Source organism: Siphateles boraxobius, unplaced genomic scaffold (assembly GCF_051911475.1).
Source record: "Siphateles boraxobius isolate OS27281-9 unplaced genomic scaffold, OSU_SipBor_1 130, whole genome shotgun sequence".
In the NCBI taxonomy this organism is placed as follows: domain Eukaryota; kingdom Metazoa; phylum Chordata; class Actinopteri; order Cypriniformes; family Leuciscidae; genus Siphateles; species Siphateles boraxobius.
The window spans coordinates 36,618,671-36,632,155 of record NW_027508734.1 but is presented as its reverse complement, the minus strand read 5'-3'; the positions used below and the strand labels follow the sequence as shown (position 1 = coordinate 36,632,155).

Sequence of the window (13,485 nt, the reverse complement as noted above, 5' to 3'; positions counted from 1 at the left end):
TGGATCATCCTATCAGTGCTTAAAGCATATTTATATGTAATGGAATCCATCTTTCTCGATTCATCCCACTCCCCCTGCTGCTCCCTCTGCTTTCTTCACAATTTTTTATCCATTTTCCTTAGGCCTGCAGTTATCCAGTTTTGAGAGCAGAGTGGTCAATAAAATCTAGATATATGTGATTATACACATTTTGTAAATATAAATAGAAGGAAAAAAAGTATATATATATATATATATATATATATATATATATATATATATATATATATATATATATATATATATATAATATAATATTAATAAATATATTATAGAAATATATAAATAATTATTGTAGGAATAAATATTAGAGAAATACAAACACTACTGTTCAAAATTTTTAAATCATTATGATTTTTAAATATTTTTTAAAGAAGTCTCTTATGCTCATCAAGGCTGCATTTATTTAATTTAAAAAAACAGTAAATACAGTAATATTGTGAAATATAGGCTATTACAATTTAATACAATTGTTTAGTCTTCAGTGACAAATAATCCTTCAGAAATCATTCTAATAGGATAAGTTGGTGCTCATTTCTTCTTATTATTCATTTTAAAACAGTTGCACTGCTAAATTTTTTTGTGGAAATTGATAAACATTTTCAGGATTATTTGATTAATAAAAAGTTAAAAAGAACAGCATATATTTGAAATCATAATAATAATGTACATGTCCTAACTACCACTTTTGATCAGTTGAATGCATTCTTGCTAAATAAAAGGGTTAATGTCTTTACATATAATATTTTTAAATATATATTTCCACTGACACCATTGAGAACTAACGCTACTGGTAATAAGACAAGCAGGCACACGTATCATCAGATATGATCTCAAAATGCTAAATATCTGCCAACATATCAGTCATTCACTGGCTGTGATAAACTAATATTTGCCTTTCACATTTAGATTTGTCTTTTGTTAAACCCATGTATCTATCATAAATTCTGCTATAGTGAGTTTTGCAACACTTCCTCTCCAAAAGCAAGAATCCCTGTGCAATCTTTTACCTTTAGCTTCCCAGCTCCTCTCAAACACCTGCTCTATTCCTCCACACAGTCCCATGATGCTCTCTTCTCTCCAGCTATTTCTCACTCTTCCTAGACTGCGTCCGAAATCGGATACTCTCTTGAGTAGGTACTTATTTTGAATATGTAATTACTTTAGGACCGCTAAAAAAGTATGCTCTAAATAGTATGAGTGTCTGTAGCAGGAATATAATCCGGACGTACCACATTCGGCTTGTTGTCATTATCATATGACCTACCAGCGTCAGTTACGTTGCTTCACTGCCATTCATAAATCCTCTCCCGTGGCCTCATGGGATAGGAAATTGTCCATCATTTGAAAACTTCAAAATCTTGCCAGAAGTAGTAGGTCATCCTGGTACTTTTTGTCTACTCTTTTATGAGTACTGTGAACTTGGACATAGTTATTTTCTCACATACTGTTTTTCACCTACTATATAGTAGGGAAGTATGTTATTTCGAATGCAGCCCTAGGGTTGGAAGTGTGGAGTACCTCCACCTTGCTCATAACTAACTGACTACACTGTTTGATTAAAAGCGCATTTGGACGGTAGAGAAAGAACCAGACCCGGCCTCCATAATTAAGATCGGTCCCGAGATTACTCACGACAACAAAAGTGGGGAAAGCGGGGATCCTGCGAGCAGGGCGAGAGGATAAAACAGAGGAGCATGGGACGGGGCAGTCCCTCATGTGCCTTGATCAAACGTCCAGTCGAGGGGAGATGGACCCCCACGGCTCACACCTCACAAGTGCAACATAAATGAATCCTGCTCCACATATCAAACCGACACATAAGTAGGAGATATATTCAGTGCAGAGCGGCAGACGGCATTTCACACATGTACACACACGGCAATTTCACAATAAATCCTAAATTAGAGAGAAAGAAATAACAAAGTCCTCCCAAATAAAGGAGCTAACACACAGACACATAGCACGGGAGCAAACAAACATTTCAGTATGCAATAACGCAAATACACACACTCCATTTTGGAGTAACAATGCTGCAGGTGCTGTTCAAGTCTAATGAAGACAAATAAACGTGCGAGAGTGCCTAGAAGTCACATAATAACAAATAAAGATCAATACTTCTCAGAGGAGAATTATTAGCCAGCTTTGTGAGTTTTAGCCAAAACCCTCTGGGTGTGATTTGTTCTGTCTCACTCATAACTTCCCTTTTTCACAGCAGACACAGAAACCCCACATCACATTTCTCTTTCTCTCTTTCTCTCGTGCGCGCTCTGTTACGGTTGTGGTTAGAGCGCTCACTGAGGCGTTGCGAGTTAAGTGGCCTGCCCAGAGGGAGCGTGGAGCTACGCCGTGGCCCACCTGGGCCTTGATCCCGAGACCCCCTGCGGTCAGAGGTCCATCTCCTTAACTGTTCCTCGGCAATGCTTCGCATTACCCCGGCCGTCCTCAGCCTCCAAACCCAGCGCGGGAGGCTATTAATATAATCACAGGGATGTAGTGTGCGCCGGAGAGCCCCGAGGCTACGGCAATCAGCAGGGCTGAGTGAGGGCTAAGAGAGACTGAGGGGAAAGAGAGAGAGAGGAAGAAAAATATATAAACCGAAGGGAAAATCTCACATAGCTTCCCCATTTGGCTCACGCAGAAACGGGATCGCGTCGGATCATCATTCCTGGAGACGCGGGATGAGAGGGGGGCTGAGGTTTGCACTTTAAAGGGGACCTCCCAAGACGGAGGGATCGGGGGAGGGGGGGATCATGAATCTTCTCTGCCCAACCTTAAGCCTCTCTAGTTAGTTGATCTAACGATGACTGGTCACAGTACCATCATCATGCAAATTTAAACAGAGATGATCTTTTAGCCGCCTGATGAGGGGGCCACACATACAGGAAAAGTGTTAATGATCAACACCAGACCACAGGCCCCTTCCTCTGCGCAAATCACGTCATCGCTGGCTCAACTTGTTATGAAAGTCGCTCTCGCTCTGAAAAAAGCCGATATCCATAATGTTCTGATTAGCGTCGTGAAATTAATTAATCCTTAAGCATCTTAGCAAAATTCAACCCACAATTACATGTAAAAAATGAAAACTATAAATATCGTGTTTATATTTAAAAAAGCAGATGGAAATTCAATCGACACATTTATGTGAAATACACATGCTTTCAAATGCAAGCAGGAAACAAAATGAGGTGTCATAAAGTCCATTTTGTTCTCCCAAGAAATGTCTAGACACAGAACATATGCTGTAAACGTACACTTCCAGTAATGTTCTGAATTTTTTTAACTTGAACTAAAAACCTGTTTCCCTACAATAACGTAAACAGGTTAAATCTTGTACCAGTTCTCTTGACCTCGGAAAGTTAAAAAGGATGTTGACGGTTGATCTGACACAAAGAAGTCATGCATAAAAACTTCCAGAAGTGTAACTGAACTCTAAGCTGTCCTTTCTGAACATGCCTTCCATTTTTTTCCAGCCTCCAGTCATGTGGGTTTGTAGTGGATTGGATCGTCCACATTACCACAGGCTGATCTATACTGACAGCCTTATTTACAAAAACGTGGGGAAAAGTAACAAGGCAAGTTACCCCACACTCTCTCCTTCACTCACTTAACTTAGCTTTCTCCCAATTACAACGATTGGCACAGACGCCATAACAAAAGAGATGAAACGGGCAACTTAAGAGACAGACAACAACACTTCGTGATCAAGACTGAAAAAAAGGAGCAGGCGAGAGAACAAAAAACAATAACAGACAAGAAAGGGGGAGAGGGAAAAGAAGCTGATTTGTGAAAATCGGCGGAGATTGTGGGAGATGTGTTATGGGTAAGCGTCAGCAGGAGGGGAGAAACACATCTTAAGACTTAAAAGGTGTGTAAAGTAAGCTGAGCATCGGGGGAATTCTCTCTGAGAGCCCCTTTAAAATTCACCTCTGTATTAAGGCAGATAAATACAGGCAAATTCCCCAAAGTAAATACTGTTTAACTCTCACCTTCAGCAAGAGTTACTTAAAGTGCTCCTCACAGGCCTGACAGCCCTCTACAAACAAAGCAACCAGGTGGCTGATAGAAAATGTGTATATATGTGTACAGGATTTAAACAATGCAATTATTCCCATACAAAAGTTAGTCAACCCTCCACCACAAGCACTGCAGTAATCAACAAATTAATCATTTTATGATCGTAAAATGTTTCATTTCAATGACATTCAAACAACTGAATTATTCAGAGAAAAAAAAAGCCTGTGTATAACTTCCAAATAAATAAATAATAACAAAACAATTAAACTAAAAGACAAAATAAATAAATAAATATTATTTAGATACATTTTATAATAATAAACCCAATTTGTCATTTTTTCAAAGTGTGATATTCTCTTTTAATTAAAAGAATGTTGACCCATTGGAATTGGACCTGTCCTCAGCATTGGCCCATAGTGACAGAAATGAGCAGATAAACAACTAGGTATATGCTTAATATTTATTCTGAAGGGGAAAAAAAATGTAGGGATGTATGTGAACTCATATGACACTGTGGGTCTGAAGATGTGGCATTGCTGGTATGGCTAGAGGGGTGTGGGGCGGACGGTCACAGAGGGCCATGTGTTCAAAGCTTGGAACGCTCATTAGCATTCGGACCTATTTATTTACTTTAAGATCGCAAGAAAAACAGTACAACTCTATTAGAGATTTTGGAGGAGGAGAAAATTGTGTTTTAAAAAGTCCTCGCATGTTGTTTAAAGTCACTCTATATTTGCAAAAGAGCCTTTCGAGTGAAAGATGCATTCATATTTAGAAATATAAAAATGTTAAATGTCAAACAAAACACTGAGGAAAATAACTAATAATAATAAAGCTCAGTGTATCGTTTAAATTAACGATCTACAATCGTTCATTTAAATAAATGGCAATTTAAATAATAATAATAATAACATTGAATTGTTTAAAGTAGCTTTATTAATTAAATTCTACTGAAACAAACTCTAATATTAAGGTCAGATATTGAACGATATGGCCCTGATGTGACCATGATTCAGTTCAAAGTAGCAGGACAGACGTGCAGAGGCATTAAAGAGCTTTGCAAACAGGCGGTCATGTCCCTGACTGATATCAAGCGGCAGTTATCAGCACTGCCACACACAGATCTCTCACAGCCTGTTCAAGAGCACAGCACAGATATGTTAAATACATCACCCTCTCTCTCTCTTTCAACATCTCTATCTTTCTCTCTCCCTCTCTCTCTTTCCTAGTGCCAGTGCTTCCCTCTTTCCCCTCCATATGCCATCTCTCTCTCTCTCTCTCTCTCTCTCTCTCTCTCTCTCTCTCTCTCTCTCTCTCTCTCTCTCTCTCTCTCTCTCTCGCTCTCTCTCTCACTAGTTAGGAGCTGCTAATTCACAGGGTCTGATCTGTCTGTAAGGCTGGAGACGCCAATGCTATCATTATCAGCCAATTCAGCCAGCCGTTAAATGGAGGAATCAGGAGACATTTGCTCTCCTCCACTATCGCAATGACATCATTACCGGGAGAATCAACAGCACAAGCACTCTGACCGTGTGTTAGTGTGACTCTGCAAGTGTGTGCGTGAGCATGTGTGTGAGTGTGGTGTGTGTAAAACATAAAAGGGTCGTATTCAGGGAGAAATTAGGGGGGGGGAGTAAAAATAACATGAGCCTACCTGTGAGATACCAAGGACCGGGACACACTGTCAGCTGAAAGTTCCTAAGTGCAGAGCGTGGAGAGATATAAAAAAAGAGGGAGAGAGGGAGAAGGAAAAAGAGAGTAAGTGAAAGAGTCGTTTGCACATACAGGGTAAATGGCAACTCGCCGCTAGCTGTGGCACTACTTTTTTTTTTTCTCCACACCCTCCCTCCCTCTTTTTCTGTCTCCTTTTGCCGCCCCTCTCCAACATTGCGCTAATAGCCACCTGTGAACCACGCAGCCATATGATCCACTCCCAGGCCTCTGGAGTGGAGTCACCTCTGTGTTTTTCGGCCCCCTCCTCCAATGATAAATCATCATCGTTTAGCTAATATCCGTTTTTAACCTCTCTCCCTGATTAACAACACTCTTTCCCCCTGGATACAAACCACTCCTGCTACAGTGAAGCTAAATAGCTCGCCTCTTTTCCTTTTTTTCCCCCAGCTCTCTTTTTCATATTCCTTTGCTCTCAGTTTTTCTTTCCTTCACTGTTTAAATTATAGGCCCTTCAAAGATAGGACAAATAACATTTCATTAACCATGACTGTCACGTCTGTTCGAAAGGGTCACTATCAGCGTTTTAACCTTCAACTGCTCAAGAACAGGAAGAAAAGACACATGCATTTTAATTAACCAATAAAAAACAATTCTAAGTCACAAATCAGCCAGAAACAGATGTTATGGATTATAGAGTGTCTGGAAACACATAAATATATCTGTGTAAAATCGTTGCGGTGATTATACACACAAAGCTACAGAGATTAAAAACTAAGTTTTGAGCTTTTGATACGGCACCCCTAGTGGAGGGGGCGAAAGAGAAACTCAGTCCGCGCAGATCTGACTGGGAATTGTCAAAATATTTGCAGCAGAGGAATTCCAACATGCGAGCGGCTTGGGCTTCCCTACAAAGGACCCATCTTCCCTGAGTAACAAGTGGAGGGAATGAGTGCCGACAGAGAAGCGAAAATCCCTCAGGCTAAAGAAATCCAGCTATTGTAGTAATAACCCCTGAGACCTGGCTGAGTATGTACAGCTTTCAGAGGTACTTCTCATCCTATTTGTAGCCCCGCCAGTGATGTATGTGTGCGTGCATGTGTGTCCTGGTAAGTGACGGGACGTACATAACGTAGGTCACTTCACTGCTCATGCGCTGCTTTAAGCAGGCTCTTTTTTTTTCTTCCATGTTCTTTCTCGTTTTTGTATTATTTTTTTTAGACAACTTCCCACCACAAATATTCGCTGGGGTTTGCCTATAATACTATAATGTATTTTTTCATCTCTCTCCTCATTTTTTTTCCCTTTTTTGTTCCACAAGGCAAGTTTCATTAAAGATCCAATTATGCAAATCAGGTCCTGAAGAGCCAGTTGAATATGCAGTATAATAGTGTACCGTAATAGTTCAACACAATATACTGCATCTGAGGCAGATTTACGAGGCAACATAACTGCTACGCCTCCGTCCTTTGGAGAAAACCTCTTGATCATAATTAAAGGTGCAGGGTCCCTCTTTACTTCTCAGCGTCCATTTTAACCAGGCTGCCCTCCAGGGGGCTGCCATCCCTCACACTCGGGGTGGATGGTGCGACCGCTGGGGTCACGACCTGGAAACAGTTCAAGGGTAGGCGTTGTTAAACTCCCCCAATTATCTGGAGACATCTTGTAACAGAGATGCCCTACGCTCTAACGGCGGACCACCCAGCCATCAGATTTATCTGCCACTATTTTTGGTGCCTTTGCAGCACTGCAAATATTTACCACTATTTTAAGAGCTCGGATTAGAATGCAAAACAACATAATAGCATGTGCTGAAGGCCAGGGATTGACAGGAAGTCACTTGTTTGTGCAAAGCCCCTGTCTACTGAGATGACATGGCTGTAATTTTGTGCTTCTCACCAACTGAAAAGCACGCCGTCATGTTAGACAGTGCCATATAGCACATGGGAATTACTTGTTTGTTTGTGATAAAAAGTTGGCTTAATCTTTCAGCAATTATACAAAAATATAATAATAATTTGGGTGTGGACGGCTAAATAGGTGTACCATTTCTGGAAAAGGAGTAAGGCCATAGCTGAAGGCTGAGCATGTCTCCCAAGGCTGTGTAAACCTGCCTGATTCAACACTCTCCATAATGACCACATGTCCCACAGCCTTTCTATACTCTCTCTCTGAGAAATGTGAGAGAGTGTGAGCATGTGTGTAGTGTTGGAGGGCTGAATTTTGTCCACCCATTCCCTCTCCCACAGGAGAGAATTATGAGAAAGGGAGGGGGGACTTAGAGGGATACAAAACATCTGCACACATCTGTTCGGCTCTGTCATCTGCGCATGGGCTAACTTTAAGTGTAACGTATGCTTCCCTTCCAATGCTCGATATTCATTGCAGCGCCATTAGTCTATCTATATATTTTCCTCATGGAAAGTGCCCCAGGGTGGAGTAGAGCAAGGACCCTCTCTCTCTCTCTCTCTCTCTCGCTCGCTCCGTAGACAGACAGACGCTCCTTCTGGTGGCACCCTGGCATGAGGCAGTGGAGACAAGATCATCCGTCACCACCTCATCTGTCAGGGCACTCTTTATTCTTAGATCACACACTGACTGACGTCTGTGATTAGCCCGCTCAAAAACTTCCACTCCTCTACCCTCTCTGCCTCTCTATCTCTCTCTGTCTGTTTCGAATGACTACGAAAAGCCTTAGAAATCATCACTCATTTATAAGTGACATGTGCATAACGAAATGTCCTTATTCCACTATAATTATTTGTTAAATACAAAAGTTGACATCTGTCAGTAACCGAACATTCCCATTTATATTACGTAAAGTGACATGCTGAACTGTGTCTTCGCCTGTACACAGGCGGATATTGAATGACAGGGAATTATGCGCTTAATCAATTGGAGAGGACAGGCATAGGAGTAATGTGAGGCACTCTTTTTCTAAATGTACTTTCAGAGGATGGTGGATTCTATAGTGATTGTTACTGAACCACACCCATAACATTATCCTGAAAATCTGGATTTTTGGAAGTAATTTCCCTTACAACATTATGGGGGGGGATTTTCAATGTATTCTACACTCTTAAAAATAAAGTTTCCAAAAAGGAGTTCTCACAACAATTCCATAGAAGAACCATCAGTGAGCAGTACTTAGAACAACCTTTTTTTTCTGTGTAAATAATATTTTAATAAATCCAAAGACCACTATAAAGAACTTTTGTACAATGGAAAGGTTACATTAATGTTAAAAGTTCTATATGGAACCATCAATGCCAATAAGGAAGCTTTATTTTTAAGAGTGCACTAGTAAAATATTTGAAAATGTCATCCACAAAGAAGTTAACATAACCCTCCTAATCAAGGTCCCTAACATTACTTTGTCAAGCCAACAGCATCACATAAACGCCCCCAACAAATAAACATGACACTCCTGGTGTTTAGGGATTCTACTGCCACGATGGGAGAGGCCTGAGACTTCGGAGCTGGAGATGAAGGAAATGAGGGCGACGACGGGGTGGAGGAGCGAGGTCGGTGTCTCCACATCACATATCAATTAATACCTAAACGCCACGGCCTTGCCTGCCATACCGTCCCCCCCTGAGTTGCCTGGCTAGGGCCCGGGCATCTGGAAGACAATTTCCTCCAATTAAAAGGAGCGGGGAGGCATTTAAGTGTGGAATGGCTGTTTGATCAAGTCTCCAAGGCTCAAGCACAGATCCAGCCGGCTAAGCTGGAGACTGACAGGCCTGGAGACAGAGAGAGAGAAAGAGAGAGAGGGCTCGTCTCTCCTGCCCGTTGGCACTGCCCTGGTGAGGTGCACTTCCACACACCGGGGTTTACTGGTGACGGCGATCATGCAGACCTAGGGACACACTAACGCTCTCGAGCGCTGCCAAGTTCTGCCACACAACACACACTTTCCCTGCCGAATGAGTGCAAGACGCATATGTAAATGAGAGCGTACACACCAGGGAGGAGACATTTTGACAGGATTGGCTTGGTCTGTTTAGCCCCATCGAACTGCTATCAGTTGCACTGGCAGAGTGTATTCACAAGAGTCTTCATAACACCCTCTCTCTCACTGCATTTAAACGAGTTTGATATTTTTCCTCCCCAAAAAAAATTATTTGTCTCATAGATGAAAAATTCTAAGTGAGCATGATATATATTTTAAGCTGATAATGTGTTTGTTAAGACCACAAAAAAAATTTAAAAAAAAAAAACAGCAGCAATAAGCAAAAATTGCAACATCAACACCTCTACGACTGTGGATATCCCGTGCTGCAGCTATTTTTATTATTTTGCTAATTAGTCAAAAAAAATTTAAAACAACATGTATTATTTACCATCAAACTCTAGCAACAATTTTTATATTAGCTTATAATGAAAAACAATTCAAGCTTGCTGTTAAATAAATCAAGCATTTCACTCAATTCAATAAGCTTAATTCAGATGGCCTATCAATTGTAAACACACACTATGCATGCATGACTATTTTCTCTCTCTTTCTCACTGTCCACATTAATTCAGCATACTGTTTATTGATTTATTTATTTTAATTCATAAAGGGGCTTACAAGGCTATATTTGTGGTCATGTTAATGCTGGCCTTTCAAATGAATTGTGTGGGATTCTGAAAAGAACGTGTGACTTGCCTACATCACAACGTCAGTTCAAATCAGAAAAATGAAAAGAGCTGACAAAAATGTCTACGCCCAGACACTATTACAGACATAATATCCGTTAAACAATGACGGTACATCTGTGCCGCCTGCTATTTGTCCCTTTCCATGAACAATGAACCTGAGGAAAAAACAGTTATCTCATTTCAACATAATGAAAGATGCATACAAACTAAAAGTAGCTGACTGTGTGTGTGTGTGTGTGTGTGTGTGTGTGTGTGTGTGTGTGTGTGTGTGTGTGTGTGTGTGTGTGTGTGTGTGTGTGTGTGTGTGTGTGTGTGTGTGTGTGTGTGTTTAATATTCTTTTCCATAAGTAAAAGTTCTGGGTCATTTCATATAAAGTAACATGAGAGATCTGCACCTGGATCTGAAGGCATGAGACAGCAAATCAATTTTGCTAGATTTATAAAGACCTTTCATAAAGAATTAAGCACCTGAAGTGCGCGCAATAGATGCCTGATGCAATGTGTCCTATAATTCTGACCCTGGCAATGTTATAATTTGTGAAGTAACAAAATATGCGTTAAACAATGAGCTGAATGATTTTATTGTGTGTCGAAACGCAGCTCACAATCATGCCAACATACAACATTTTATCTGTTCTTCAAATTATTACCGCACTCCCGCGCGCATTCCTATCCTAATCTCCAATTCTTGCAACTTTCTTGTTCTTTTTTTCCTCCGTAATACATCATTTCCCCAAGCGACAATCTTCGCAACAGTCGTTCAAATCTCCATTTCCAGGGGAGATGTGCGTGTTTTTTTTTCTCGCAGATAAAAGGTTTTTAAGTCTGATATGACATTTAGCCCTCAGTTGTTGAATGCCATCATAAGGCTTCTGTTCATAAGAGGTCGATCACAGCACAAAATGGCAGGTCTCACCGGCTCTTCCATCTCACAAGTTTTGACACATGGCATGCACCGGGTAACTTTGATCCTAATTCTCCAACCGATCTGTGTTCACTTCAGCTGCAATCCTAAACGCAAAGCCCTGGGGGCTGAAGTGAGAAAGTTTGAGCAGAGATTTGAGGAAACTTTCTTACAGCTCCATATCTGCCTGGCCAGCACGAGCGAATCTGGTGCGCATCACTGGAAAGCTTCTATCCACCTTACAGTAATAACGCACGATGTGTCTTTACACTTAATTAATAACGTTATCCTTTTAAGAGCCAAATATAAGATACAACGGCGTGTTTTCCTTTGGAACAAGTTAATCCAAGCGCGAGCAATGGCTTCCAGCAACGCTTTCGATATGAAGACGTTTTATTATCCGTCGCGACAGCGTTTTAGACAATTAACATTGCATGCATTTCAATCAAACAGAGAAATATAATAACACACACATCATTAGCACAAACTGACTTTTAGAAAGCGAGTCGAGCGAAAACCACCCGTGAATCCACTGCTGATCTAACCACTTCTTACCTTTAAATTCATCCGGACGTCAAGACGCGTTGCGAAAGAATGTCTTCATTAAATAATGAAGCATGTCCACATAATTGAGCTGATCATTTTCTTTCACTGCTGATGGGGTTAAAGTATATAGTCTACACGCACACAAACACACGCGCGTGCTTCGGACCTGTTATGATCGTCCTCTCGCGAATCCGTTTCCCAACTGTTCCTCGCGCATCCCGAGTGATGAAAAAGCGCCTTTGAGTTTAATCTCAACGCGTATAAACGCGTTCATTGATAGCGATCGGCCAGCATCACAAGACATTTCCCCTCATCTGTCCTTTCGGACTCCCCCTATCTGGACGGTGAAAAGCATTGTACCGTTAAAAAGGCACTCCATTGTCGCCCATTCACAGAGAGCGGAGAGAGTCTTGCGGCATTTGATGGGACTAAAAGCTTGAACCCTTCATAAAACAGCCCCGGTGCACGGAATATCATCTCGAGTCGTCTATTATCCCCACGCGGAGAGACTCAAAGCAAATTTCACTCCATCGGATAATCTTATTGACCTTGACTTCCTCGTGAACAATTATTAAAATCTGTCTATCCTCACTCACATTGTCAGTCCCGTTATTCAGACGAGGCGTAATTGGCTTTGATGCCTGTCGCCGTTTAAATAACACCGTGGATAAACAATACAAAATAGCTACAATTGAAAAAAAATGTGCTTACCTTTTGGGGAAAGTATCTGAAGTCTTGTATCCTCGAGAAAAAGTCCAGTGAGATGAGCGGAGAGCGCGAGCATCAGTCAGTATAAGAGAGAAGTAATGAGTGATAAAATGACGCTCATCTGCACTGTAACCTTGTGGCGTATTTAATGTAAATAAGCCGGTTATGTTGCACACAATCACACACACACCACACAGACACACACAAACACACACACACATACATGCACACAAACAGAGACCGGCCAAGACTGGAAGCGCTTTTTTTCCACTATTATATGCTAACACGTCACACTGGAGCGCATATTTAAAACAAATGCACGAGAAAGCTTATCAGTTTGTAAATATGAGTTGAAATTGCCACTCAACGGGGCGCGTAGCCTAACCAACAACCTCCCTCTTCATCACAGAAAGAGGAAAAGGGGTCCAGACAGCGGTCGAGACACGCGCTCAGAGACGTGGGAGAAGGTCCTCTGAAAAGGTACTTCGGCGAGGACATGAAACTTTTTTTGTTGCTGAACTTCAGCGCTCAGGCCGATGTTGCTTTTACGCGAGGACTGAGACGCAGCATAACGCAATTGTACATTCAGTGTCCCGGCAGTTGACAAAAAGCTACTGTTTCAATAAACTCTTTGTTGTGGGATTATATAATGACTATGTTGTAATTATGCGAGCGCTTTGGCAATAATAATAACAATAATAATAGGCTAATAATAAAATAATATCCAATGGGAATGCGAGGAACGCGTGACTTTGGAGAAAAGGATGAGATAATAGATGGATTGATTGATAATCGATCGGATATTAGATTGCTTATATTGATGCTGATATATATCAGATAAATCAAAATAATGAAGGGGGAAGCAGGTGCGTATAATAGCATAATAAAAATACTACTACTACTACTAATAGTAATAATAATAATAATAATAACAACTAAAAAAACTCATTTACTTA

At 40.9% G+C, this 13,485-nt stretch overlaps 1 protein-coding gene across 10 annotated transcripts in view; it reads right to left on the bottom strand.

Annotated features, from left to right (window-relative positions):
• Nucleotides 1-13,050, bottom strand: part of znf536 (zinc finger protein 536) — a 186,935-nt gene extending 173,885 nt beyond the window's left edge. For 2 of the 10 annotated variants that reach the window (XR_013203681.1, XM_077229318.1), the window contains exons 1-2: nucleotides 12,533-12,885; nucleotides 5,711-5,754 (exon numbers count right to left, since the gene is read on the bottom strand). The gene's annotated coding sequence lies outside the window, so the exon portion shown is untranslated. Of the gene's footprint in view, nucleotides 1-5,710; nucleotides 5,755-11,830; nucleotides 12,268-12,532 lie in introns of those variants that run through there. The other 8 variants (XM_077229316.1, XM_077229323.1, XR_013203682.1 and 5 more) reach the window with 7 other exon arrangements.
• Nucleotides 13,051-13,485: the final 435 nt, after the last annotated feature.